This window comes from Panthera onca, chromosome B4 (assembly GCF_046562875.1).
Source record: "Panthera onca isolate mPanOnc1 chromosome B4, mPanOnc1 haplotype 2, whole genome shotgun sequence".
Classification (NCBI taxonomy): domain Eukaryota; kingdom Metazoa; phylum Chordata; class Mammalia; order Carnivora; family Felidae; genus Panthera; species Panthera onca.
The window spans coordinates 1,586,982-1,605,649 of NC_138345.1; the positions used below are offsets into that span (position 1 = coordinate 1,586,982).

The 18,668-nt window shown below is 45.2% G+C and overlaps 1 long non-coding RNA gene across 2 annotated transcripts; it reads right to left on the reverse strand.

The window, feature by feature from the left end:
- Positions 1 to 1,156: 1,156 nt before the first annotated feature.
- Positions 1,157 to 8,996, reverse strand: LOC132660404 (uncharacterized). 2 transcript variants are annotated; one of them, XR_009601762.3, is made up of 3 exons: positions 8,928 to 8,996; positions 7,904 to 8,016; positions 1,157 to 3,271 (listed from the first exon to the last, which is right to left on the reverse strand). It is a non-coding gene; the product is annotated as an uncharacterized LOC132660404 (long non-coding RNA). The 2 variants fall into 2 exon arrangements; XR_013556585.2 differs by lacking the exon at positions 8,928 to 8,996 and adding an exon at positions 8,637 to 8,915.
- Positions 8,997 to 18,668: the final 9,672 nt, after the last annotated feature.

Below are 18,668 nucleotides of genomic sequence, written 5' to 3' on the forward strand. Positions count from 1 at the left end.
CCTGTACCCGTGCACAAGCGTGCACGGGTGTTTGTGTATGCATGTGTGTACCTGTTTGCACACACGTGGCAGTGTCTTCGTGTGTGCACATACACACACACGAGTGCACGCGTGTCCATGTGTTGTGCATGCATGGGTGTGTGCGTGTGTATTCGAGTGTGCGTGCATGTGTGTCTCTGAGGGGAGCTGTCAGGAAGTGAGACCCCAGGGGCAAGGATGAGTCTACCAGAGACTAGGGAGTCTTCTGTCCAAAGTTTCCCGGTTCACACGAGCAGGTATACGGTTTAGTTTTTGAAAGAAGACAGAGAAGCATTGTTCATGCACATGCCTCTCGCGGGACATGAACACACGGAGGAACTTCACCACCTGAAGTACTGAGCGAGCTGCACTTGAAAGTGTGACTGCCATTCGGAAATTACAGAGAAATTCACTCACTGCCGCTGTCGCTCGTAAGTCTTTGAGGAAATTCTCAGCAGGTGAGATATAAATTAATGTGTTTTGTGAAAACCCAGAGATACTCCATTGTGATTCTTCCATATGATAAGCTTTAGCCCATCTGTTTCAAGTTTTCATTTTCTTAATATTTAATCTGTGTTTAAAAATTAATTTATATCATGAAAAGTGACAAAGCTTCTCACTAAGTCATAACTGGGTTCAACAAGATAACAGTTGAATAGATAAACCCCTCGCCTTTTTTTTTCATAGTGCTTAGACTTAAGCAGATGTAGTTTTTCCAACTAATAACAATGGAAATTAAAATGACCCTTGAGTTTTACTTTTTGCCAATATCTGCAGTTCTGTGATTTCATTATATTCGTAAAATGGGTAGGTTAGAAATATCTTACATTAACAATTCATAGGCAATGCAATAGATATGTTAACTGTGAGAAAATTTGAACAAGAACAGAAGAGAAACTGTATCTTCCTATGTTTATAATATTTGCTTCTTGATGATTGTATAAATAGACTAAATATATTTAGTATAGAACTTTTACAAATATTTTTTTACTATCTGTAAATCATGCGTAAATAGCACAGCTTCATGTTTTTTATTCAAAGTGGAAAGCTAGTATGCTTTCACCTTTAATGAAATTATTTTTTTTTTAAGTCTTATTTTATTTTTGAAAGAGAGAGAGAGAGAGAATGCACGCTCATGAGCAGGGGAGGGGCAGAGAGAGAGGGAGACGCAGAATCCGAAGCAGGCTCCAGGCTCTGAGCTGTCAGCACAGAGCCTGACATGGGGCTTGAACCCATGAACTGTGAGATCGTGACCTGAACTGAAGTCAGACACTTAACTGACTGAGCCTCCCAGGTGCCCCCCTCTTTAATGAAATTCTGAAATTTACTTAGAGAATCATAAATGTGAGGTGTCAGGTATGTTAATAGAAGGACCCTTGACCGGAAGTCGGTTGTGATGTGTTCAGTCGTGGCTCCTGGCGTCCCGGGGTCAAGGGCTGACCTTTCCAAGGTCTGTGATGGGACAGGTACGATGGGTGTGTTGGGGCCGAACGATCTCAGATCTCTTCCAAGTGTGAGCTGCTCGGACTCCTCTGTGCACCTGGGACTCGAGGAGCTTGTGAGGTGCCCTGCGCTCTTCGTGCAAGCGTCCGCTTGGCCCTGTGCGCTGTCGTCATGTGGCTCCAAGACGATGAGAGAACGGCCTCACTGTCAGTGAACAGCGTCCTCTGCAATCCACTTTCCCCGACGTCGGAGACTGTGCTGGGCCGACAGGTGCAGCCGTTTCAGATGCAGCCCTCATTGCGGGAAGTAACACGGGGATTTGCTTCCTCCGGGGAAGGGGCTGCGCGGGATGAGCAGGAGAACGTTGATTTAAAATGGTAGAATCACCTGTACCGAGGTAAACAACCTGGCAAATACTTCCGGCTACGTGTGCTGCTTCGGGGTCTGTCTTCGGCACGGTGGGAATCTGTTTTAAGCATAAAACCTATTACGCTCACCCCTGTGACAGTTCACAATGGATCTGTAGTCCCGTCCTGACCCGAAGGAGCCTGGTGTCTCCAACAGCAGGGCGGGAGGGCCCCTTCTAAGTCGGGACACGGGGCGGGAGGCAGGACCCATTTGGACCGATGTCTCTTCTTGGGACGGGATTAGCAAAGGGTTAACCTGGCGTTTGGCAAGGACACTTGAGGAGCCCAGCGTCCCAGCTCTAGGTGGAGAGAGCTGAGGGCTGTGGGGGGCACTGGAAGGAGGCCCTGTCACTCAGAGGCGGGCTGGACACGGCAGGTCACGGCCCTGCACCACCTCCTGCAGATGGACAGCGGGTGCGTCTGGGTCTGTCCTCCAAGCCTGACCCGCACAGGGCTGTGTCCTGATTCCTTCCTGTCAGCCGAGCCGATTTTCACTCTCAGGAGACTGAGGAGCTACGCTATTCACCATGTCAACATGTTTGTGCTATAAGACAGAATGGTCCGGGAAGGAGGGTTGATGCTCCTGACCGAGGATCACTTGGTTCAACCTGGTGGCACAGAGACTCGGGGCCACCAAGGGGCTTAACTTCCAGCTTACAACTTAGCTTAGTTGTAACTCTGATCCTCGTGGATGCTGGTTTCTGCATGTGTAGGTGTCAATAGCGATGCTCGCTTACGGTGGCCTTGGGGACGAAGCGAGGTGCTCTGTGTAGGGCCCCCTCCGTATGATGATGCACCATATACTCTTCTGACTCCCCCTCCCCCATGTCCCTTCTGTGATTCTCCCCTGCTGTTATGGTTCTGGATGGAAGCAGGTGCAGAAAGATGTTGAAAGCAATTGTCTTGCCTAACAGAAGAGTATGTCTGACCATTTGGTTTAAAATGGTTCATAACATTTTATCAGCTTTAAGGACCTGGATGTGGTCCTCTCCAGGTTCTTGTTCCCGCCTCTGGCCCAGGCCTTGGTCGTCCTCAAGCAGACAGCCTGGCTGGCTTTCCCTTTGCTGCGCCTCTCCATGCTCAGCCGCCGGGGAGCGAGGGCCGACCCAGGTCCCACACACCGGGAGTGAGGGCGCTCCTACCTCCTCTCAAGTCCGACAAGGTCTCGTGATACAGGAGTAGAAGTTGGCTCTTTGAATCAGCCCAGCCGTGCAGTTGACATCCCACGGGGCATCCTTTGACCGTCGAGCGACAGAAGGTGATCATAAGCAATTCCTCTGCCTTTCTCCCTCCAGGGATCTGTTCTGCGTGGTGGGGGACTTCAGCGGCTGAACCACCTGCTTGTTACTCAGCCGGGCAAACTTCTTCAATGTGTTCTCAGTGTTTGTGGAACTCATGCCATCCTAGGGACAATCACATAAATGATAAACTCAAAAGGCCTTATGGAAACATCGAGGACAAGTGTCAGAGAACGGGCAACAGCCAAGAGGACGGACGCTCTGATGCACAAGAAGACAGCCCCTCTGTCGGCACTCAGCAAGGTCTTTGGGCCATTTGCAATGGCTGTGACCGTCTAACAATTCATTTAACATGTAACTTAACACGTCTCCTATATGTTCTGAGGATGCTGGATTGAAATTAGGAAGGTAAATAGGTTTATTAGACAAACATCAACTGAGCTTTTTTATATTGACAAATAAGTTCTATGAACTAGAGGAATCAGGAATTGAGTGATGTTTTGCCCCCACAATGTCAAACTAACCTTACATTTTGGAGATTGATAGGATTTGGTAATAAAGTATTTTATATATACACATATATTATACATACATATATTGTGCCCATGCACATGTATAAATATTATACATATATACACATACATATATGCATATGTGCACATTTTACACATATACATATATTATATAATATATAGTGTATATATATATATACACCATTAAATGAATATATAATATATATGCACATAAAGTGTTTTATACATATGCTATAATTTGTCAATAGTTTACTATTGTGTTATTTTTTTACTAATGAGTGGTATTGACTTACAAAACTTTATCTTTTAATCCTCAATAAGGACTGGTTTCAAGATCAGGTTAGCCTCATAAAATAGATGTATTGGAATGTTCTTTCAACTCCTCCCGGGGAGACTTTATGTTAGGGGTTCATTGAATCTTTGGTGAAGCTAACTTTTCTTGTCAGTCCCACTGGTCTGGCCAGGTGCCCTGTGGAAGGGACAGTCCAAAGTTCTATGCTAACAAAGCCAAAGAGAATCAAGGTTCAACAAGCTCACACACAAATAATTCACTCGACAAAGTTACCTCTCTGACCTCATTATTGGTAATGGACGTTGCAACTTAATGCTCCCCGTGTTACTACGCTCCATCCACTAAGGATTGTTGGATTATTTTAGAGGTTCTTTTTTTTAAGTAAGTCCTATGGCCAATGTGGGGCTTGAACTCACGACCCTGAGATCAAGAGTCCCATGCTCCAACACAGCCATCCAGGTGTCCCTATTTCAAAGATTTTAGGGGCGCCTGGGTGGCTCAGTCGGTTAGGCGTCTGACTTCAGCTCAGGTCACGATCTTGCGGTCCGTGAGTTCGAGCCCCGCGTCTGGCTCTGGGCTGATGGCTCAGAGCCTGGAGCCTGCTTCCGATTCTGTGTCTCCCTCTCTCTCTCTGCCCCTCCCCCGTTCATGCTCTGTCTCTCTCTGTCTCAAAAATAAATAAAACGTTAAAAAAATAATAATAAAAAAAATAATAATAATAATAAAAAAGATTTTAAAGATTCTTCATCAACATGTAGCTCTTAGCCAGAAATTGCAATTAGATACAATTCTTTTCACTTTGTTTTTACAGCTTTGTTGGGATATAATTGACTTACAATTACCTACATATTTTAAAAGGTAGACTTTGATCAGTTTTAACATATGTGTACGCCTAAGAAACTATCCCCACAATCAAGGTAATGAACATACATACCGCCCTCCAAAATTTCCTATCTTCCCAACACTTACCCCCAGGTAATAATTTCCACCTTATCCCCAGGCAACAACTTTTTCTTATTTGTTCATTTATGATTTTATTAGATTTCTCTTTCTGCCTATCAGTACAGACTCAATGGTTTATAACATGGGTTTTGTTTTGAGAGTCAGTGATCATAGGAAGAGCTTGTTCGACAAGGCACTGGATTTTTTCGTTTCCACATTTCCATTTCACTCTTTTGCTAGGCAGTCTAAACCAGGGAGACATATTCTCCTCAGCTGATTACTTGCTCCAAACTGCAGAGGATCTGCTATTCTCTTTGATGTGGCTCACGGAGGTCCACTTTACTAGATGCCGAAGGTCTGGTTTGCAGATGTTGACATAAAAACCAAAAATATAATTATTGGAAAATTAGTTGATGCCTTTTCCAGTATTTCAGAGAAAGGCAATATAATGTTTCTAATAAATGTTGATTTGCCTGCCCGGAAATTAAAACAGAGTAAAATATCCTCATGTTTTTCTTTGAAAGTTTTTCAAATAGAAGCTTCATATATTAATGATGTGCATGGAAACTCAGGGGGCAAATGCCCAAAGGCTTCCTTAGCCCTTTGACTGCTGAGTCACTGAGAATCCAATTTTAATTATAAGTAGGTTGACTTTGCTTCCATCAAAACCTTCTCTTGTCCACATCTTACTGAGATATAATTAGGATCAAATATCAAATACTGGGTTCTGGGTTAGTTAGCCTAATTTTCTTGGCAACTAATTATTCCACTGGGTTGATTTTTTTTTCAGGTACTTTCTTGGGCCTGGTTCTTTCAAGCCTTCTGAACATTCTTCTGGAAGTGATTCACTTGGTTATAAAACACCAAGACCAACGTTATTTTCCCCAAGGCGTGTCTTAAAAGTTTGAGTCATTATTTACTACACGTATTCATTTTTGAAGTGGAAATATAGTTCCAAGTAGTGCGTTTAGGTATTAATGGAGTCCAAGGTTAGTGTGAAAGCCGTACTCCTTGTAAAGTTACAGGAATGTGAACTCAGACATGAAGGCGGGCTTCAGGGCAGAGTGGATAAAAGAAGCAGAAGGTGATGTGGGAATAGAGAGAGAGAAGCTGTGTACCGAGGAGAGCAGACACAGGCAGTGAGGAGTGACATCAGAGGAAACCTCTTACATGATCAAGTGGGAGCGAGAGTTCCTTTAATCACATCCTCTTATGACAATTAATCCCTTCATTATAGATGAATTAAGCTTCTTCCATGCTCATGGATTGGAAGAATAAATATTGTTAAAATGTCAACACTACCCAAAGCTATCTACACATTCAATGCAATCCCAATCAGATTGCACTGGCATTCTTCTCAAAGCTAGAACAAATAATCCTAAAATTTGTATGGAACCAAAAAGACCCCAAAGGGCCAAAGTAATATTGAAGAAGAAGACCAAAGCGGGAGGCATCACAATCCCAGACCTTAGCCTCTACTACAAAGCTGTAATCATCAAGACAGCATGGTATTGGCACAAAAACAGACACATAGACCAACATGAAATAAAATAGAGACTCCAGAATTGGAACCACAAATGTATGGCTAACTAATCTTTGACAAAGCAGGGAAGAATATCCGATGGAAAAAAGACAGTCTCTTTAACAAATGGTGCTGGGAGAACTGGACAGCAACATGCAGAAGAATGAAACTAGATCACTTGCTTACACCATTCACAAACAACAACAACAACAACAACAACAAAAACACCTCAAAATGGATGAAAGACCTAAATGTAAGATAGGAAACCATCAAAACCATAGAGGAGAAAACAGAAAACAACCTCTTTGACCTCAGCCACAGCAACTTCTTACCTGATACATCTCTGAGGCAAGGGAATTAAAAGCAAAAATGAATGATTGGGACCTCACGAAGATAAAAAGTTTCTGCACAGCAAATGAAAAAATCAACAAAACTAAAAGGCAACCGATGGAATGGGAGAAGATATTTGCAAATGACATATCAGATAAAGGGCTATTATCCAAAATCTATAAAGCACTTACCAAACTCAACACCCAAAAAACAAATAATCCAGTGAAGAAATGGGCAGAAGACATGAATAGACACTTTTCCAAAGAAGACTTCCAGATGGCTAACACGCACATGAAAAGATACTGAACATCACTCATCAGCAGAGAAATACAAACCAAAACCACAGTGAGGTACCACCTCACACCTGTCACAATGGCTAAAATTAACATCACAAGAAACAACAGATGTTGGCAAGGATGTGGAGGAAGGAGAACCCTCTTGCCCTGCTGGTTGGGAATGTAATCTGGTGCAGCCACTCTGGAGAACAGTATGGAGGTTCCTCAAAAAATTGAAGTAGAACTACCCTATGACCCAGCAACTGTGTGACTAGGTATTTGTCTAAAGGATACAAAAATGCTGATTCAAAGGGGTACATGCACCCCAGCGTTTAGAGCAGCACTATCGATAATAACCAAAGTATGGCAAGAGCCCAAATATCCACCGATGGATGAATGGCTAGAGAAGACGTGATATATACATTGGAGTATTACTTGGCAATCAAAAAGAATGAAATCTTTCCATTTGCAGCAATGTGGATGGAACCAGAGGGTATTATGCTAAGCGAAATAAGTCAGAGAAAAACAAATATCATATGGTTTCACTCATATGTGGATTTGAGAAACACAACAGAGGAACATAGGAGAAGGGAGGGAAAAATAAGATAAAAACAGAGAGGGAGACAAACCATAAGAGGCTCTTAAATACACAGAACAAACTGAGGGTTGCTGGAGGGGACGAGGGGGGAGGGTGGGGAAAATGGGGGAGGGGCATTCAGGGGGGTGCTTGCTGGGATGAGCACTGGGTGTGGAATGTAACTGATGACTCGCTGCGTTCTGCTCCTGAAACGAATGCTACACCATACGGTACCTAAATTGAATTTAAATACATAAATTCAAAATCGTGGAAATAAAAATGCATTCCTAAGGGAAAAACAAAACAAAACAATTATTTTGACTTACTTTTGAACTTCACTGGAGTTAATGACTATCCCTATTTCTCCTGCTTCATATTTTTTCTTTTCCTTCGTGCTTGTTGTCTTGTTCTGTGTGTGTGACCGATACAGAACTGGCACCTGCAAAGGAGACCTGTTTTCAGAATCCTATTTGCATCCACATGTCTCCTGTTGCATGTGCTTCTAGTGAAGTCTGAGCTGGTGACACGCGTGTCATCTACTTCCATGGGCGGAGAGGTGTCCAGTGGAACCAGGAAGCGTGACGTGTGTGGGCCCTGCCGACGAGTGACAGTCACTTCCTCTGAGCATGGCAGGCTCCCTTCGGTTCCACAGGACAACCCCATTCCACGTGCTCTCCTGCTTTCATCCCGCGTGTCGGCAGGGAGCCAGGCATGGGTGGGAACCACTGGGGAAAGTGAAATTCTGTGGCTCTCTTCTGCTGCCTCCCTCACACTCCCCGCTAAAGAGCTGAGTGTCCATACAGGACACAGAGAACGTGGAAGGATCCCGAATGGGCCCAGCTTGAGGCAGCTTTCCAAAGAGCAGGACTGGGGACTCCCCACCACCCTGGTTGGAAGCCCCGCGAGCTATGGAGTTACAAGGGTGCAAGACGGGGAGTTAAGGTCACTGGTACAAAGACTGGCTTTCAAAAGGAAGAACGGGGCCTAGAAGTGAACAATGGAGAAAAAAAATCATCAGGGTGAGGTTAAATGACCCGGTCTCCATTTTGCTGCATTTACCCCACTGACACAGAGGCCAGACGGGTCCCAAACGTGTGGGACTGCAGTCCTTGCTGGATGTGTCACCGCCCGTGAAAACAAAGCGATTGCATATCACCCTTGTGTCTCACTCGTCCTTTAGGATTCAAAGTAAGATTTCCGTAAACTCCTTGTTCTTATCCTGGCGTTTTGCGAATGCCCTGGGCTGGCTGTGTATGTATCCTCAAGACTTGTGGTCCTCACGTGTGCACAGAACACACACACGCACGCACACACACGACGCGGGCACACCCACGCTCACACATCCTCTACCTGCTCCCGCAGACCGTCACTATTCCTTGTTTCTGGGCTTCTGCCGTGCCACCGGCTGCAACCCACCTATGACCTCATGATCCACTGTGAGGTTCATGCCAGTTTTAGGACTGCCACATGATGTAATTTGGGGTGAGGCCATGTCTTAGTTTCATTATTCGTCCCAGGGCATCAAGTATAGGGCTCTGGACAGGACAGATTCTCCATAATTGATTGTGGCTATAATCTCATATATATATATATATATATATATATATATATATATATATATATAATCTCATATATAATCCCATAATCTCAATCGATTGATTGTGGCTAATATTTTAGGAACTCCCTGAGGAGTAAAAGCACAATCTTAGCACCTGGGGAAAAGTGCAGGGCGTGCCCTCAGGAGGGTTTGCCTGCACCGGGGATGGGCTTACACTTTTCCTCAGCATTCTTATATAATGAAGTAAGATGCTTGCTAAAAATACAAGTTTTAGAGATTTTTTTTTTCCACTTGGATTGGAGCTGAATTGCTTTGCACATTCTTTGGAGAAACGACTGAAATCCTGTTAGCACGATGAGTCAGCTGTCTATATTTATGACATTGGCTTTCTGGAGTGCATATATTTATTAGGGAATGGTACCTGAGGGAATAAGGAAATCAAGACGGATGTCTTAGGTTGCCTCTGTGCGATGCCTGAGCAACTTACATATTCTACCAAATCGGTAAAAAAATCGTGCAAGCATGCAAGTTAATTGTTTGGAATTTTGAGTGCAGGGAATCTGAAAGAATGAGTTTTTCATTTTTCATTATTTTTGCTTCATGTAGACATGATTCAAATACTAAGAATTACATCGCACCTTTAAACTAGGTACCTGAAAGCCGTTCGTGACTATCTGACATTCTCCATCTTTGTGCACTCATTTGTTAGGTGAAGGATACATTTCTGGTTCCACGCCAGGCGTCAAAATCCCTTTCAAAGAGAAAATCGTTGTTTGGAAAGCTATTTTCTGCCATCAGTGCAGATCGAGGTAAGACCCTCGGCGTAAGTGTCCCCCACGGAGTCAGGGCAAAGGGCTGTTTTTCTCAATATGACAAACCAACTTGAATGTACTTACTGTTCTGCAGAAGGAAAGAAGAAATGCTAAGAGGGGGGCAGAGCACAGAGCCTGGCAGAACAAGGGTGACGGGACATCGCCTGAGGGCAGTCAAGGAGAGAAAGCCAAGTGGCCAGTGTGAATGTGAGAAAGCAGGTCACTTGCAGGAATCACAACCGCACGCCACGGGGATGCTTCTCCAGTGCATACGCTTCTTGAGTCAGCTCTGTGGTGAATCCCGCGAGGCACATCTGGACTGAGCCTGGGGAATCTTGGAGGGTGTGCACGGCAGTCGGGACCAGGGCAGGGGGTCCTCGAGTTCCCCGGCGGAGGCAGGCAGCTGTTATTTATATTACAGAGGACGACCTGAATTCCAGTAACGTTTTTATGGTCACTGAAAAGAGCATCATCCTGTTGAAATGTGTTGCAGGTGAAGTATCACTTTTAATCAATCAGCATCCTCCCTAGGAGAGGCGGCGTGGCCAGCTTTACGCAGGGCACCGAAGGGCGCAGAACGGGCACAGTGTACCCACGCACGGAAACTAGGAAGAGGGGATGGGATTCAAGTTGAATGTGAGAGAGTAACCGCTCTGGGATGGGCGAGGGGAAGAGTTCTTCCCAGACGCTGGAAATGAAGAAGGGAATGGGCTTGGTTTCTAGTGGGAAGGGGAACGGACCAACCTGCTGTGCACACATCCCTGGATGGAGCACACATCCTCGGGGGAGACGCAGTGGGTTTTCTTTGATATTTAAGTCAAAGCCTCTCTATACATCCAAGTGGCTATTTACTCACGGCACAGCTTCTCTTCCTGTGTTTGAAGCCTGTCAATGAGTGTACCATTCATCCATCCTCCTGTGATTCTAAACAAACACACCAAAGAGCTGGGATCGCACGGGGAATAAAAGCCACAAAAGAAAAGCGGTCTAGATAGCATCTGTATTTACAAATTCGTGTTCTCGGGGCATAATTGGTAAAGTAGAAGGGTAATTTTCTCCCCGTTCCACACTGCCTCTCTTCCAGCTATTTTTAGGGTGGTGTTTGGGGAGCGAATGCTCCGTCCCCCCCACCCCCGCACCCCCTGCAGCTGTCTGCCAGTCCCGACAGGCTGCTGAGTGCAATGTGAGGCAGAGCCTTGAGATGCAAATGTGTGGGATAAGAGGGGAACAGGACACACACGGGGCTGGGGTCAGGGTCGAGGCAGGTGTCTTGCAGGACTGCTTTCTCTGTGGATCCGGTAGGTGCTTGGAAGCACAGTACAGTCTTCTCCTCAGTAAATAACCTGTAAAACTCCTGTCTGTAGGAGAGGACTGGCCGGTCTTCCAGAAGAAGAACCTGGCGGTTTCCTTTATATGGAAATTTCTTAACAGCCATTTTGTGTAATTCTTAGGGGAATGTCCTGCCCAGGAATGCTGGGGGTGGGGGTGGGGTCTCCGCATGCTGGTTTTGATAGTTACTGTATTTTCTAAAGGAGCAGAGCTTTGATAATATCCATAGGCATAGGCTACCTTTTGAGAAATGAAGCCGTGACTAACACCCTAGATGAACTTTCTACAGCCGGGACACTAAACACATTTTTATCTGTGTCTTTACCTATTCTTTATCTTGCTCATTTGAAAACAGAAATAAATCATGAGCAGAACGTGATGAATACTTGGCTCAGCTGTAGAAATCAGAGCTCATCGTGGGTGTGGAGGTAATGGGTCGATCAGTTTAGTAAATTGGGTATGAACCTCTGAGTCAAAAGCTAAATTCCAAAACAGACATTCTACACAACGCTTGTCATTTAGGATAAAAAATATATACCCACACGTATGCAAGGGGCACATTTAAAATTCTGAGATTGTGTTACATTGTGCTGAGCAAATGCCGCCGGTCCATTTTCCACCCTTGGGGATTTATGAATGACTTACCACAGCATCAGTTCTGGGTATGGGCGCCGAAACGGGTCTGTCTTTTAGCATATAATGCCAAATTGGAGACCTTTGTATTTGTGATACTTGCATATTTATTTTGTGTTTTAACGCTCTTTTATATCCGTTTGTTATGTCAAAGCCGGTAAGATTCTCAATACCCCACTCTGGATAGATTTCCGCAGTTTGGTGACACTGTTTCAAATGGTTTTCTAACCCAACGTTAGATTGTCTTTTAGAGAGTTACTGTTTTCTTTTACCATGTTTTTATTTATTTGTTTTTGTTTTCTGGGTTTCCCCCCACCCCCGGTCTTTGTTGCTTATTTCTCTGTTTATCTACGCCAGTTGTTTGGAAAAGAAATACAAAAGTATTCCTTTAAGTGCTTATATTTTTACCTACGTAACGATTAAAACCATGTTTTGGCTTCTGTGAGGCGAGTGATTTATTACTCTTTATTACTCAAGCAATTCCTTATATCCATATTAAAAAATACCTGATCTTTCCAAAAAAATTTCGTTTTAAAATATCTGATTTACTGACCAGTATTTTATCACATTTAAAACACTGGGCCCAGGTTTATGCTTCACAGTTTTCAATGTCAATTTATTTAGTCCATATTTTTGGCAATTTTAGTCCATACTTTTGGTCCTAGTTTAGACCTAAATTACTTCTGTTTGCATTTGAATTGCTTACTGTCCAATAAATTCATAGCAGAAATTGTGTTTAAATTCTTTTTCTTTTCAAGGACAAGAGACGGGTTTATAATCTGCATGTCATTTATTGCTGATAGTGTTGTTGTTGCCACGACCCGTCAGTGAAAACCTGGCCGCTTATAAAATTCTCGGGTTCCTGTTTTTACTGCAAGTTGCCTAAAAATGAGGCACGATGTCCTTTAAAAATTAAGGCTGGACAGGATTTCGAGGCTAGTGTGATCTTTATTTATGCATTGGAATTTGTTTAATCAATATGCCTGTACATTATTCAATCAATTTTCATGATTTATTAAAACTTGCCCTATTTTCTGTTATTATTTTATTTAAATTAAAAAAAATAATCGGCACACGCTTGTCCATTCTTACTTTCAGATTTTGCTTTGGTCTTGGCTTCTGTTCCCGTTGTTCCACATTTTTCCTCGGGTTCACCAAATACATCTTCAACTTAGACCTTCCGTCTCTGCCTCCATTTTTGTCACCTCAGCTTGACTCACATCTCCTCAGCCTCTTTCTTTGCTAATGTAGCTGTTTCCATGTCACTTTTCTGTGTGCCGTTCGATTTTACATTTCGATGAATTCCAAAGTGAAGTTGAGTTCTTGCATGTTCCAGGCTTTGCCCCCCTTCCCCCCCACCCCCTGTGCGTCCTCACCTTCGTGTTGCCCGAGTGTGGGCGTCTCTCCTATGTTTGGCTTCACCTTTAGTTTACAGAGACCGTGTCTTATTATGGCCCCCTACGAACCACTCACCCCTTCTCTAGATTTCCCCTGGTTCCTCAGGAATTCACCTTCTGCTGTGTTATGTTGTCACCAGTCTTTAAACTTCTCTTCCCCTTGTGCTGGTGACATCACGGGGACGCCCAAGGAGTCATATCAGGGGGCCCCTCCTCTTGAGTGCAGGTGGCACCTGCCACTGGCTTCTCACCAGCACAATATGGCAAAGGGGAGCCCTGGCACCGTCTTGGTGGCTGAAGGGGACATTCTGCCGTTGGTCTTGAACTTGCTGGTTCTCAGGCAGTCGCCCCGGCTGCGGGCTCCCCGGTGACAGCCAGAGAAACCCGGACCCCAGACTCCACGGCTGCGACGAGCTGAGTCCTGCCGACAAGCCCAGAAGAAAGTCCTGAGCTCCAGGTGAGATCGCCTAAGACCCACCGAAGCTGTGTCCAGACTCCTGGCCGCCGGACGGCCCATCCACGCTGCTTTCAGCTGCTGAGATTTTGATAAGTTTTTACTCAGTGATGGAAAGCAACACCCTCATTCTGCAGTACTTTGAAAACTCTATGTTAATGCCTCTCCTTATTCATTTTCAAAAGTTTTTTAAAAAGCTTTTATTTATTTATTTATTTATTTATGTATTTATTTATTTAAAATTTAATTTAATGTTTATTTTTGAGAGAGAGACAGACAGAGCATGAGCGGGGGAGGGGCAGAGAGAGAGGAAGACACAGAATCCGAAGCAGGCTCCAGGCTCCGAGCTGTCAGCCCAGAGCCGGACGCGGGGCTCGAACTCACGGACTGAAAGATCACGACCTGAGCTGAAGTTGGACACTTAAGCGACTGAGCCACCCAGGTGACCCTTGGTTTTTTTAAAGCTTTTTTTTTTTTTTAATGTTTATTTATTTATTCTGAGAGAGAGAGAGCACAGCAGAGGACGGGCGGAGAGAGAAGGGGAGAGAGAATCCCAAGCAGGCTCCGTGCTGTCAGCAGAGAGCCCAACGCGATGTGGGGCTCAATCTCACCAAACAGCAAGATCGTGACCTGGAGCCGAAATCAAGAGTCAGACACTCAGTTGACTGAGCCACCCGGGCGCCCCATCTCCTCGTTCGTTTTTAAACAAAAATCTCACGGCCAAAGACCCTCATTTATTGTGGAAACCGTTGTTTTGTTTTCGTCACTAGACTAAAGAAACAACAGACCCAGAACCAAAGCTTTGCATTTTGTGAAAGTTTATTCGAAGGTAAATACGTAGTTTTTTGTCCGTCATTTACAGGAGCTCAAGTTGCTTTCTAGCGTTGTAGAGATTATTCTCCGTGCCTAGAAAATATTGGTGCTATTAGCCAAGAGCATCTAGTTGGGGGAATTTTGGTTTACGACTGAGAATCAAATCTTGTCTTCTTGCTGGCATCCCCACAGACTCTTCTAAAGCTTGCGAGTGAATAAATTAGTCTGCTGAATGTCAACATAGGGGAAATATGCATAAAATTTACCCCCAAAATAATAATCCTAGTGCATTTTTAAAATTATTTTCTGGCTCGTGGCCACAACGGAGACCCTTGGGCCCCAAGGAAGACTGTATTTTGGTTTTAAATGCATATTCTGGTGTCTTCAGGACCACGGTAAGACTTCCTGGGGGAGGTTCACTCCATGTTCTCACCTTCTGTTTCCGACAACGCTTAATGAAGAATCTCTTACGATGCACTTGGCAGTGAAGGCCTACACAGGCTGCAGAGTAACCCAGGACTTCACACACATGCTCCATGCACGTTTGCAAAGCTGTCTCTGAAGACGAGGAGAGAAAGCTGCTATCTGCTCTGGAGGCCAGGGGGGTGACCCCCTCTGGAGGCCAGGGGTGACCCCCTCTGAAAGCCAGGGGAGATGACCCCCTCTGGAGGCTGGGGAAGTGACCCCCTCTGAAGGCCAGGAGAGGTGACCCCATCTAGAGGCCAGGGGAGGTGACCCCCTCTGGAGGCTAGGGGAGGTGACCCCCTCTGAAGGCCAGAAGAGGTGACCCCCTCTAGAAGCCAGGGGAGGTGACCTCCTCTGGAGGCTGGGGGGATGACCCCTCTGGTGGCTGGGGGCGATGACCCCTCTGGAGGCTGGGGGGGGATGACCCCTCTGGTGGCTGGGGGAGGTGACCCCCTCTGGAAGCTGGGGAGGTGACCCCCTCTAGAGGCCAGGGGAGGTGACCCCCACTGGGGGCTGGGAGGTGGGTCACCCAACAGAAAGCTGCTCTCAGCCACCCCTCCAAGGGGGCCATGTTCCAGAAGATTCTTTCTGAGCCCACACAACCCCCATGCCCCCTGCATTAGTCAGCTGGGGCTGCCGTAACAGGTATCCCAGACTCGGGTTTAAACAACAGACACTCACGGTCCCGCATGCTGGAGGCAGGGAGTCCGGGATCTGGGCGTGGGCAGGGCTGGTTCCTCCCAAGGCCTCTGTCCTGAACGTGCAGACGTCGTCTTCTCTCGTGTCCTCACGTGGCCGTCCCTCTATGTGTGTCTGTGTCCTGACCTCCTCTTCTTATAAGGACCCCAGTCAGATTGGATTAGTGACCTCATTCCACCTCAGTCACCTCTTTAAAGGTCCCTTCTCCAAATACACTCACATTTTGAGGTCCTGGGAACTAGATTTCAAAACAAGAATTTCATGTGGACACAGTTCGGTCCATGCAGTGTCTGCTCCCACATCCCGGAAACCAACCCCGTCTTTGTGATTTCAGCCTCAGACTGGTTCTGGCTCAGAAACAGCCAACACCCACAGAAGCTCCCAGATCTGTTGGTGAGGAATCAGAGCAAGTGGGGGTATCATGGTCTTTCTGTCACTCTTCCAAGATTCCTCCGGGCTGCCGAACTCCAGATGTCCGTCTTCAGGAGGAGGATGGGGTCCTCGGTGACTTCCGTTCCCTTTGAACAGGGAACTTTGGTGGGCAATGGCACACGGATGCGAAGATATTTACCTTTGAGTGAAATCATGCAGGTGCACAATACGCAGACTTTTCTTTAAAAAATCGTAACATTTTTTAATGTGAGTGTAACTCATCATAAACGTTGGCAAAAATAATCTAAGAGTGTGCTTGCAACAAACATCGGGTAGGGCGACATAACTAAATGTACTATGCAATCTAACTCCCGCTGAAAAGATGAGATATCTTGCCTTTTTTATATAAAAGCAAAGCCAAGGTGGGCAGGGAGGATTAATTTATGGAAGAAGAAATTACTTACAAAGAGTCTCCACATCTTGGGCAAATGTATCTGTTAGCAGTGACATATGGGCTTCTCTTTAAAAGCATAAGCTTTTTCAGATCCCATTAGGCATGCATTTTTCTAAATAGTTACTTTTGAACTTCATAAACAAGCCAAACAACATATGGAATGATTATGATTTGCATAAAATATGATGTGGGAAATGTCCCACAAATGATTCCTAAGTTGTTGCACACTTTTTTTTTGGAGAGACAACAAACTCCAAAGGAAAAAAACTGGCTTCAGTTTATGCCTAATTCTTTTTCAGTCGACCTCCATTCTAATAAGGACCTTGTTTTCTTTCTTTCTTTCTTTCTTTCTTTCTTTCTTTCTTTCTTTCTTTCTCATTCTTTCTCTTTCACTCTTTCTCCCTCTTTTTCTCTCTCTCCCTCTCTCCTCTCCTCTCCTGTCTTCTCTTCTCCTCCCTTTCAGACCTTGTTTTCTAAGACCCTTTTTTGCTCCAGCTAAGTGCTACACATCATTTTTTTAGAGCTGACTGAACCCTTTCTGGTCACAAATGGGATTCTGTCTCTGTGACGTTGCTCTAGAACATGTGTGCTGGCCTGGCACTGAGGAAGCATCAAGAACAGAGTCCCCAATGAGTCCCTCTGGCCGCTGAGAGGGGACTTCCCTCGGGCTGTGTCACAATGTGCATCATGTCCACCCCCAGGGACACCGTGAGTGACCCGTGGTGCCACTGAGGACCCTGTGCAGCCTCCTCCAGCTTCAACTTGACCCCTTCCACTCATATACATCACTATCTATCCTGCATTTATGGGGACACTGAGGGCATAGGTAACGGCGGGGGTGGGTAGGGGTAGTGAGACCATATCTAAGCCTGTCTTGAAGTTTATTGTATTGTGTCCATTAGTTTGATTTGTCCCTCCTTCGCCAAATACTCCTGGAGGGCAGCCAACTGTCGAGTACTGTGCCCAGTGACGGTGCCATCCGAATGAGTAAAACTTTGTTTTCTTACAATAGGCGCATGTTATTTAGATAATCAGAAAAACACCCACAAAATGAAGGCACATTCTCTGTGAAATACGAATGGGTATTCATAAGAAGATTAGACTAATTTTATGGAGGGCAAGAACCATATTTTCTCTGTCATTATATTCCATAAAATGTCTTGCTGAATACGTTTTACAAATTCGTTTATTTGTTTATTTAAAGTAGGCTGTAAGCCCAATGTGGGGGCTTGAACCCACAATCCCAAGAGAGAGCTGGAGTTGTATGCTCTAGTGACTGAACCGGCCGGGAGCCCCTCTTGCTGAGTGCTTTTGCATACGCCTTTAGTAAATATTTCTGAATAATTGATTCTGAGATCCAAAGACATTAAATATTATTCACTATAAGAAATTTCACTCCAGTGAATATGGGTAGAATAAATGCATCACAGGCAATAAACATTAGTTTTATAGAAAACATAAATGTAAGGAAAATTTTTAAAAGAGGTTTAGCATTAAATTTGTTCTGGGGATGGGATGTGATGAAACCATCACTACTTGCAAAATTCCGACTTTTTAAGAGGAGTGCATCTTTTTACCTGTTCCCATACAGTTTTTACCTTGTCAGGGTTTCTAGACTTAATTCTTGAAAATAACTCCTCCGACTATGTCAAAGTACCCCTGTGGACCACGCGAAGGGTCTCCCTGCTTCCAGCTTTGGTGCGAGGAGCAATCAGTGGGCAGAGGACCGTGTTCTGGGTGCTGTCTGCGCGTTTATTTAAATACGGCCGGGCCAGGCATTGCCTAGCAACACGGCGCAGAGACAGGCCTCGGGACGAGCAGCAGAAGCTGTGACAGCAGTCAGCAGGAGACACTGTATAAAAAAGCATCCCAGCTGCTGATTGTTTTAAAGGAGGAAAATGCGTAAGATGAACTCTCGAGTTATGTCTGCTGTGTAGGCTCAGAGGCCCAGCAGCACGTGTCTACTTGCTGAGGGACACGTGCCTCGTTCCAGGGCCGGGTGGGCACGATTTCACCACCCCCTTCCTCATCCTGACAGTTACCTGTGCTGGTAAGGACCAGCAGGTGTCCGCCTCGACACGCGAGGAGTGGCCGGACTATGGCCG